The sequence below is a fragment of the Rhinopithecus roxellana genome, chromosome 16 (genome assembly GCF_007565055.1).
Source record: "Rhinopithecus roxellana isolate Shanxi Qingling chromosome 16, ASM756505v1, whole genome shotgun sequence".
NCBI lineage: Eukaryota > Metazoa > Chordata > Mammalia > Primates > Cercopithecidae > Rhinopithecus > Rhinopithecus roxellana.
In genome coordinates, this window is record NC_044564.1 from 67394173 (window position 1) to 67402640 (window position 8468).

An 8468-nucleotide genomic window follows, 5' to 3' on the forward strand; every position below is an offset into this window, starting at 1 on the left:
ATCTCTTATTTCATTCAAGTAAATACAATTTCATGTTTGTAATCTTAAACCATCTGTAAAAATAATAACTTACTGGGCTGATAGGATTAATGTAGAAATTTTAGAAGTTTAAATAAGAAACAAAACCCAAGTCTTGTATTAAATAAAATATTGGGTCAACATTTTTATTTTCTGAAAAAGTCAGGGAGAAGGCATAAAGTTGGTTTTAAGCTAAAATTATTATCACTATAAAATGTTCAAAGAATCATCTATTTATCAGTAATATTACATAGACTTCTAAAGTTATTTTAAAAACCCTCAGTATTTACATATAAAACATTTTCAAAAAAGACTCTTGAACTCATCATGCCAGGAGCCAGGAGCTCTAAGAATCTAGCTTTTTTTCTGTCTAGGTATCAAGGCCATTACCTAAACCTACCTCAGTAGTTCTTTGTAATAAGGAAATTAGGAAAGAGCCTTTAATAAGGTGATTTTTCAGGTAAATTTTGCTGGTAAGAAACTTGTTGGGATAGTTGGATTGTTGGGCACAGTGAAGAGGAAGATATCAAGGCAAGTTTTAATAAGAAAGCTGTTAGTCTTGATAAATAAGTTGTTTAGCTGGTTCACAATCTTATCTTCGAGAAATAGGTATTTTCTAGAGCAAATAAGCTAGTTATTTTTGCTTGGCGTCAATATTATTTAACACAGGGAATGAAAGCATGTTTGTCCCCTTGGTTGTAGGATTATGTTGGTTTCAGTTATCACTTGTGTCCCCTCACTAAAATGCAAGCAATGTGAGAGCAGATATTTTTGTGTGTATTTTTCACTTTTCTACGCCCAGCACCTAAAATATCTAGCAAAATAGTAGGTGTTGGGTAAATATTTGCTGAATGAATCTGAATTAATGGATGCATTAGAATAGCCAAGAACATTTTTAAAAAGTAGGGACAGACAATTTAGCAGTTAAAAAAGGTACTACAGTTGGATGCAGTGTTTCATGCTTGAAATGTCAGCACTTTGGGAAGCCGAGGCAGGCAGATTGCTTGAGCTCAGAAGTTTGAGACCAGCCTCAGCAATATGGTGAAACCCTGTCTCTACTTGAAAAATGCAAAAATTAGCTGGGCTTGGAGGCCTGTGCCTGAAGTCCCAGATACTCAGGAGGCTGAGGTGGGAGGATAGCTTAGGCCAGGGAGGTCGAGGCTGTAGTAAGCTGAGATTGTATTGCTGCACTACAGCCTGAATGACAGAGGAAGACCCTGTCTCAAAAAAAAAAAAAAAAAAAAAAAAAAGAAAGAAAGAAAAAAGAAAAGTACTACAAAGGTACTGTAGTTAAAATAGTGCGGTATTGGAACATAGATACATCCATTGAACAGAATAGAAAATCCAGAAACACACACACATATATCTATTAAACTTTCATTCCACTTTAAAGGAAAGGTCAACCTTCTCAAGTATATGTGTTTTTTTAGTTGGGGGTCTTTGTTTTGAGAGAGGGTCTGGCTTCATCACCCAGACTGGAATGCAGTGGCATGATCATTGCTCACTGCGACCTCCGCCTCCAGGGCTAAAGCAATCCTCCTGCCTCAGCCTCTCAAGTAGCTGGGACTACAGGCATGCACCACCACACCCAGCTAGTATTTGTATTTTTAGTAGAGATGGGGTTTTGCCATGTTGGCCATTCCGGTCTTGAACTCTTGAACTCAAGGGATCTGTCCTCCTTGGCCTCTCAGAGTGCTAGGATTTCATGTGTGAGTCATCGTGCCCAGACCAAGTATATATTTTAAAAGGAGAGGAATTTTTCTCATAGTTGCTTCCAATTTGACCACTGCTTCTTTGTCAGTGATCCCTCAATCCTTCTGCATTTCTTTGGTTGCGCTGGTTACAATCTAAAACTCATTAACTGTGATTTCCTCTTACATCAATGCTGACAACTCCTAAAAGCTTCTATAGACTAAAAGAAGGTAACATGAGGCAGGCTTAGCTTGCTTCATAAATTGGTCCTCGCTGCCATCTACAGCTCCAATTAGAAAGCTGTTAGTTGCTGTAAGAGGTGTTAGTAACTGTGAAACTGGAGACCAGATGTGACTTTTCTCAAGGTTGGAAGCAAAGGTTCCCAAGAAGTTATACACTGCCCAGGGCTCCACTATAGACTCACTTGGTTCTTAACTTTTCTCTTCAGTCCTTAGGTCTACCCTCGTCTCAGTAATAGTGCTTCCTTTTTTGGACAGGAAATCCCACTTTCTAACCACCAGGGATGGTCTCACTGTAGGAGATATTCTCCTCTCCAGGAGTATGGTTCTTTAAATTTGAGTCATTTCTTCAAGAATAATGGCTCAGAGCAGCAACAAGGAAGTCTAAGGTAAGCTTTAGGAGATGAAGTCCTGTCTTGCAGTCCCATGTGGGCCATTAGCAAATTTGGACATCTTTCAGATCTTCCCACCAGAGATAACTGCACATATCTTTTTAATTTTGTTTGGAAGTCTATTGGGTAGGTAACTATTGGATTAGAAATATATACACATAAATCACTTGAGGATAAATACTGGAGAAAGCTAGTCTAAACTTATAAGTAGGAAGAGAAACACTTTCCTATTGCCCGTAATTTGCAAGAACACCACTACTTATATTGGAGTCATTACATTGTTATACATACTGATTTTAGTGTCTTTCTTCCACCATTGCCCTCACTCCTACTCCTTAATTTTTGCTTTTAAATTATACTCTGTTTAGACCCTCGAGGAGTAATAATAAATAGGCTCAATTATTAACAATAGGCTTATGTAGAGGATATTACCTTACCTAGTGAATCTCGGCTAGAGCATTTCAGTTAGTCATTGTAAGGTTATAAGCTAACGTCTTAGGCTTGGCACAATTTTCTCTAATTTATGATGGCGGTGGTGGTGTAGTAGTGATTTTGTGCTTCCAGTTACATAAAAGTGTCATTTCTAGATGTTACTAAATTTCATTAATAATTAGATAAATATAAATTAAAAGGACAATAGAATAACGATATATCACTTTTTGCCTATCAGACTGGAAACGTTTTGATGCTGAGAAAATATCTAGTACAGAAGGAAGTGGACACTTTCACCCAATGTTATTATTTGTTTAAGTTGATACAATCTTCCTGGAAGGTAACCTGGTAGTATGTTTAAATAATTAAAATATGTTGTCAAATAGTGACTTCTCAAAAGCTCATTATAAATCTGTCGATGAAGCCAAGTTAAGTGTACTAGATTTACTGCATAAGAAAGTATACCGCCTTGACTGAGGCTTAACAGTGTCTCAAAATAGAAAATTAGAGCCAATTATTTGTAGAGTTTTAGAGCTTGGGCTGAATACTTTCAGGGAATGTCAGGAATATGATTAGGATTGGGTACAGTTTATGATACAGTAGCTTGATGTTGGTGGGCACAGGAAGGGAATTGTTTTAAAGTGTTTCTTCTTCTTCTTCTTCTTCTTTTTTTTTTTTTTTTTTTGGTACAGGGTGTCACTCTGTCACCCACAGTGAAGTTCAGTGGCTCTGTCACGGCTCACTGCAGCCTCAACCTGGTTCAAGCCATCTTCCCAACTCACTCTCCTGAATAGCTGGGACTACAGGCATGTGCTACCATGCCTGGTTAATTTTTGTATTTTTTGTAGAGATGGGATCTCATTATCTTGCCCAGGCTAGTCTTGAACTTCTAGGCTCAAGTGATCCCCCCTACGCAGCTTCCCAAAGTGTTAGAATTACAGGCATGAGCCACCATGCCCAGCTCTTTACTGTATTTTTATTTTTATTTTTAACTATCATTTTAAAAAGACAAATATGGCTGGGCATGGTGGCTCGCGCCTGTAATCCCAGCACTTTGGGAGGCCAAGGCAGGCAGATCACAAGGTCAAGAGATCGAGACCATCCTGGCCAACATGGTGAAACCCCATCTCTACTGAAAATACAAAAAAACCCCAAAATTAGCTGGATGTGGTGGCACGTGCCTATAGTCCCAGCTACTCAGGAGGCTGAGGCAGAAGAATCACTTGAACCTGGGAGGCGGAAGTTGCAGTGAGCCGAGATTGCCCCACTGCACTCCAGCCTGGTGACAGAGTGCGACCCTATCTAAAAAAAAAAAAAAAAAAAGACAAATGTGTGAAATATACATAGACAGATAGTGTTTTATTTTTTAAATGAACGGAATAAGTTAATAAACATCTGAATGACTGGATTAATTATGGGCACTTATAAAATAGGTTATAATGCAGCCATAAAAGGGTATATTTTTTTTCATATCGACATAGAAATGTCTATGCTTATTAAGTAAAGAAAAAGTGTAGAATTACAATGCATATGTTAGCATTTGTTTGGCTTCAAGCAGTGATGCGCCAGAGCTGGTTCATATTTGCTTGAGAGAGCACAGGGCTCTCAAAATGTACACATTGAGAGCCAAATGTGTACATTTCTTCACAGGTGCAGTCAAGCTTCATGTTGGTTGTTTAAAATTGGCCATAGTGAGAGTATTTAAAGTATTTACATCAGGGAAGTCAGCAAAGACTACAAGTCAGGGGAACTTTTTCCCTCCCCCGGAGCTGGTTTACTAGCATGCCACTGGCTTCAAGTAACAGAAAACACGACTAGCACAGGCTTAAACTCTAAGGCCATTTATTGCTTACTGCAAGGAGACCAGGGGTGGTAGGCAGTTCAGGAAAGGGTCAGCAACTGATTACGTCATCGAGGATCAAGGCTCTTTTTATTCTTATCTCAGTAAATGTGCCCTTATATTTCATTGTTCAGAACTGTTCACATAGCCAACCCTAGCTACAAGGGAGCCTGGGGGCCAGTAGCTGGCAGCTGGAAACAGGATAGCCATGAGTCGAACATGCATCTTCTGGTGTCATACCTATAACTGCTACAAACAAATCAGGGTTAGGCCGGGCGCGGTGGCTCAAGCCTCTAATCCCAGCACTTTGGGAGGCCGAGACGGGCGGATCACGAGGTCAGGAGATCGAGACCATCCTGGCTAATACGGTGAAACCCCGTCTCTACTAAAAAATACAAAAAACTAGCCGGGCGACGAGGCGGGCGCCTGTAGTCCCAGCTACTCGGGAGGCTGAGACAGGAGAATGGCGTGAACCCGGGAGGCGGAGCTTGCAGTGAGCTGAGAGCCGGCCACTGTACTCCAGCCTGGGCGGCAGAGCAAGACTCTCAAAAAAAAAAAAAAAAAAAAAAAAAAAAAAAAATCAGGGTTTATCAGCAAGGGTGGGGTAGGGAATGGATAAGCAACTACCAGTGTCTGCTACTAATGTGTATGTGTGTACATGTGAATAAATATAACAATAAATAAATAAATAAATGTTCATTACTTTAAAAATATAGCTGGGTGTGGTGGTTCACACCTGTAGTCCCAGCCACTTGGGAGGCTGAGGCGGGAGAATCACTTGAGGCCAGGAGTTTGAGGCCAGCTTGGGTAACATAGTGAGACCCCTTATCTATAAAAAACAGAAGTAGGTTTTTGTTTTTGTTTTGAGACAGAGTCTTGCTCTTGTGACCCAGGCTGGAGTGTAGTGGTGTGATCTTGGCTCACTGCAGCTTCTGCCTCCCAGGTTCAAACCACTGTTGTGCCTCAGCCTCCCGAGAAGCTGGGATTACAGGCGTGCGCTACCACACCCAGTTAACTTTTGCATTTTTAGTAGAGACAGGGTTTCTTCATGTTGGCCAGTCTGGTCTGGAACTCCTGGCCTCAAGAGATCCACACACCTCGGCCTCCCAAAGTGCTGGATTACAAGCATGAGCCACCATGCCTGGCCAAAAATTAGGTATTTATTTATACATCGAAATATCTATAAAGAAATATAACACATTCTTAAATGTGTTTAGATCTGGAGTAGAGAGGTTGGACTTTGAGGATACTTTATATATTTTTATGTATATGTATTTTTATTTATTTTTTAAGAGACTTTAGGAGCAGTTTTAGGTTCACAGCAGAATTAAACAGAAAGCACTGAGATTTCCCATATACACTCTTCCCCCACACATGCTCAACTTCCCCCATTTTCAGCATCTTCCACCAGAGTGCTACATTTGTTGCAATCCGTGAAACATCATTATCATAATCACCCAAAGTCTGTAGTTTTCATTAGGGTTCACTCTTGGTGTTATATATTCATGGGTTTAGACGAATTTATAATCCGCCATTATAGCAGCATACAGAGCAGCTTCACTGGCATAAAAATTGTTTGTGCTCTGCCTATTCATCCATTCACCTACCAACTCTTGGCAACTACTGATCTTCTTACTTTCTTTCTAGTTTGATTTTCCAGAATGTCACACACAGGTATACCTTGGAGACTTTGCAGGTTGAGCTCCAGACCACCATAGTAAAGCAAACATTGCAATACAGTGAGTCACACTAATATTTTGGCTTCCGAATGCCTATAAAAGTTACGTTCACACTACTCTGTAGTCTATTAAGTATGCAAAAGGGATCTGGCAGTGGCTCATGCCTGTAATCCTGACATTTAGGGAGGCTGAGGCAGGAGGATCGCTTGAGTCCAGGAGTTTGAGATAAGCCTGGGTAACATGGTAAAACCCCATCTTTACAAAAAATACAAAAATATACCTGGATGTAGTGGCACAAGCCTGCAGTACCAGCTACTAAGGAGGCTGAGGTGGGAGGATTGCTGAAGCTCAAGAGGTTGAAGCTGCAGTGAGCTGTGAGCATGCCATTGCACTTCAGACTGGGTGACAAAGTGAGACTCTATCTCTACAAAAAACGCAAAAATTAACCGGGTGCGGTGGTGCACACCTGTAGTACCAGCTACTTGGGAGGCTGAGGTGGGAGGATTGCTTGAGCCTGAGAGGACAAGACTGCGGTGAGCAGTGATCATGCCACTGCATTCCAGCCTGGGCAGTGATCTGAGACCCTATCTCAAAAATAAAATAAAATAAATAAATAAATAATAAATTCTTGTCATTTCAACAATGTTCACACCATCTTCACCAGGAGCAGATTCCATCTCAAGAAACCACTTTCTGTACTTGTTTCAGCAGCATATATACTCAAATTGGAACAATATAGAGAAGATTAGCATGGCCCCTGAGCAAGAATGACATGAAAATTTGTGAAGTGTTCCACATTTTTTGATAAATGGGATCTAATTAAACTAAAGAGCTTCTGCACAGCGAAAGAAACTATCATCAGGGCAAACAGGCAACCTACAGAATGGGAGAAACTTTTCCCAATCTACCCAAGTGACAAAAGTCTAATATCGAGAATCTACAAGGAACTTAGATTTACAAGAAAAAAAAAAAACAAATAACCCCACCAAAAAGTGGGCAAAGAATAGGAACAGACACTTCTTGGAAGAAGTCATTTATGCAGCCAACAAACATGAAAAAAGCTCAACAGCGCTGATCGTTAGAGAATTACAAATCAAAACCACAATGAGATACCACCTCATGCCAGTCAGAATGGCGATTATTAAAAAGTCAAGAAACAAAGGCCGGGCACAGTGGCTCAAGCCTGTAATCCCAGCACTTTGGGAGCCCGAGACGAGCGGATCACAAGGTCCAGAGATCGAGACCATCCTGGCTAACAGGGTGAAACCCCGTCTCTACTAAAAAAATACAAAAAAACTAGCCGGGCGAGGTGGCGGGCACCTGTAGTCCCAGCTACTCGGGAGGCTGAGGCAGGAGAATGGCGTAAAACCCGGGAGGCAGAGCTTGCAGTGAGCTGAGATCCGGCCACAGCACTCCAGCCTGGGCGACAGAGCAAGACTCCGTCTCAAAAAAAAAAAAAAAAAAAAAGGTCAAGAAACAACAGATGCTGGTGAAGCTGTGGAGAAATAGGAATGTTTTTACACTCTTGGTGAAAATGTAAATTAGTTCAACCACTGTGGAAGACAGTGTGGCGATTCCTGAGGGATCTGGAACCGGGAAATACCATTTGACCCAGCAATCCCATTAATGGGTATATACCCAAAGGAATATTAATCATTCTGTTATAAAGATACAGGCACAGGTACATTTATTGCAGCACTACTCACAATAGCAAAGACAGGGAATCAACCCTAATACCCATCAATGATAGACTGAATAAAGAAAATGTGGCACATATACACCATGGAATACTATGCAGCCTTAAAAAGGAATGAGATCATGTCCTTTGCAGGAACATGGATGAAGCTGGAAGCCATCATCTTCAGCAAACTATTACAAGGACCAAGAAGCAAACACCACATGTTCCCACTTATGGGTGAGAGCTGAACAACAATAACACATGGACACAGGGAGGTGAACAACACACACTGGGACCTGTTGGGGAGCAGGGGTCAGGGGTCAGGGAGAGCATCAGGACAAATAGCTAATGTATGTGGGGCTTAATACCTAGGTGATGAGTTGATAGATGCAGCAAACCACCATGGCACATGTTTACCTATGTAACAAACCTGCACGTTCTGCACATGTATCCCTGAACCTAACGTAAAATAAAATTAAAAAAAAAGAAAAAAAAAGG

General features: G+C 40.9%; 1 non-coding gene across 1 annotated transcript; it reads left to right on the top strand.

The window, feature by feature from the left end:
• Positions 1–6991: 6991 nt before the first annotated feature.
• Positions 6992–7094, top strand: LOC115894138. The gene has a single exon (XR_004054173.1). It is a non-coding gene; the product is annotated as a U6 spliceosomal RNA (small nuclear RNA).
• Positions 7095–8468: the final 1374 nt, after the last annotated feature.